At 42.3% G+C, this 2439-nt stretch overlaps 1 long non-coding RNA gene across 1 annotated transcript; it reads left to right on the top strand.

The window, feature by feature from the left end:
* The first annotated feature begins 265 nt into the window (after positions 1–265).
* Positions 266–641, top strand: LOC121606089. The gene is made up of 3 exons (XR_006006834.1): positions 266–324; positions 397–462; positions 587–641. It is a non-coding gene; the product is annotated as an uncharacterized LOC121606089 (long non-coding RNA).
* The last annotated feature ends 1798 nt before the right edge of the window (positions 642–2439 follow it).

Genomic DNA, 2439 nt, shown 5'->3' with positions numbered 1-2439 from the left:
AAGAAGGCAGATGCACGAAGAACGGGGGGTGGCCCAGCACCACCACCTCTAACTGAGTCAGAGGAGCTGGCCCTAAGCCAGAATGTAGGAAGGCCAGTGGCTGAGGGAATCCCTGGAGGGAGTTCATCCTCTGAGACCACCACCCAAGACACAAGTGCCTTCATAAAATGTAATATGCCTTGGCCTATATGTATATATTTTAAAGCCTATTCATAAAATATTTCTTTTCCTTCGCTGTCTTTTTTTTCTCCGTTTGTCCCAACAGATTCTGATGGTACTGTCTGCCTGGTGGAGCCACGTCAAGCCACAACAGAGCTTGTAACTGTAAGTAGGCAATACTCCAAAGATTTTGCAAAATGGTCCATTTAAGTATACTGAAACATATCACTCATCTAGGATGAAGACTACAACGAAACTCTGACTGCTGCCTTCACAGAGGGGGATCCAGAAAGGCCTATAGAGGTAACATCTTCATATGTTGCTGATAGTTGCCTTCCCATTTACATTTATTGACATTCTGGTGGAATATAGAGTGTGACATTTAGCCTACACTGAAGTATTAACACATTCTCATCCTTTTTAACAGGGCATGGCTGGGCAGCAGCAGGAAGGTCCCTCAACTTCCACTGCACAGATTGACACAGTGAGATGAATATTCAGTGAACACCAGAGGTTCAGTCTGTGGAATTCATGTGCAACTGTATCATTTAATGTCCTCCTTATGTATTCCCAGTTACCTGTAAAAGAAATCTACAAAATCTATCTCCTGAAAAAAATACAAAAAACTGAAAAAGACATGCAATACTTGGACCGCAAGATAAAAATTGCAGATCTAGAAACTGCAATACTGGAGCACAAGTTATAGGGGGGTGCATGGTGAACTATGTTTATGATATTAACTCGTGGAACATTAAATAAACAAGCTCTTTTATTTGTAGGAAATAAAGAAGACCAAATGAAATGTGCATTATTGATTTATTTGACTGCTGTGGTGGTGGTGATGATGGTGACTTAATCTCGGAAATGATTATGGCATATGGTGTCTCTGACTGCTCTGCCATCCTGCATAGCTGGCAGGTGGAAGGGGTCGTCATCATCAGGGTCGTCCATTTGTAGGGCAGGTTGTTGCTCTCTAATAGTAGCAATATTATGAAGAGCAACACAAACCTCAATAATATCACAGGCCCTCGCAGGGGTCACCCTCAGGTGACGTAGGCACTGGAAACGGGCTTTCAGCAGGCCTGTGGTCATCTCCACCCGCGCTCTCATCCTGCAGTGAGCCCGATTGAAGTTCTTTTGGGGGCCTGGTTCAAGGTCAGGGTAAGGGGTCATGGGGGTTATGTCCAGGAAAAACGACAAAGATTGGTAAAAGCCGTTTCAGGGCCAGGCACACTTTTCTCACCGGCCTGCATACAGTCGCCTTGCTCAAGTGCTCTGCATCTCCGACATTGTAAAGAAAACTCCCATTTGCAAAAAACGCAGCGCAACACACAATATCTGCTGAGATGTCAGGGCATGACTACGGCTGGTAAAGTTGTAAATGTAAAGACGGATTAGATTATGTATGTAGATGATGGACTTGCCGTGAAACGGTACCACTCAAAAAGATAACTGTCTGGAAAAGCAAGAACATCTATGCGTGGTCTGATAAATATCTCCCGACGAATATTTAACTCTCTGCACAGTATTGCTGCACCTTCATCCACGGGATGATGATCAAAAGGACATGCCATGTTAACGAAAAAAAGTCACCACCTACTGTGCCTAATGGACTTCCACTGACTGATATTTTTAATGATTTTTTATAATAACAGACGGCAGAACTATGGCAAAACTCGTCTGCCGACTCAATGAATGAATGAAAATACCTTCAAAAGGCAACTTTAAAGGTCACAACAATGACTTTTTCCCATTATTTTACACATATTTCCATGCCATATGAAAAAATAACCCTAAGTGTAATAACTTTTTACAGACTGTTTAAGATTTGTTATTTCCTTTTGCCTGCGCACATAACAGTCTGCCCAAATTAAGGTGTAGTACTGTAAGCCAAGAGATATTTATGTAACAAGTGTGATGGAATATAGATCAGTGAAATAATGACGGCGAGCCTGCTTTTGTCATTCATTCTAATGAGTTTGTCTAATGGAAATAATCCGGTCACAAACCCGTTTCAGTGTAAACGCATTGACGGATTTGGATGTTGCGCTTCTATGCGCACAGTAATGCCGCTACTCCAAATATTGTGAGCAAAACTGCAAACCGTCTGTGACAATGAACGTGACAACACTGAAAATATGAGTCTTTATATATTTAACTGTAATTCGGACTTTGACTCCAACATGACAGCCGTGATGAGGCTTGACGCGTCCTGAGGATGGCTTTTATGTTCCAGATGTTTTTACTGGATAAACCTGGAATCTGTGAGAACAGCAAAGA

Source organism: Chelmon rostratus, chromosome 5 (genome assembly GCF_017976325.1).
Source record: "Chelmon rostratus isolate fCheRos1 chromosome 5, fCheRos1.pri, whole genome shotgun sequence".
Taxonomy (NCBI): Eukaryota; Metazoa; Chordata; class Actinopteri; order Chaetodontiformes; family Chaetodontidae; genus Chelmon; species Chelmon rostratus.
Note: the sequence above shows the minus strand (reverse complement) of the source record. Positions and strands in the feature narration are given on the sequence as shown.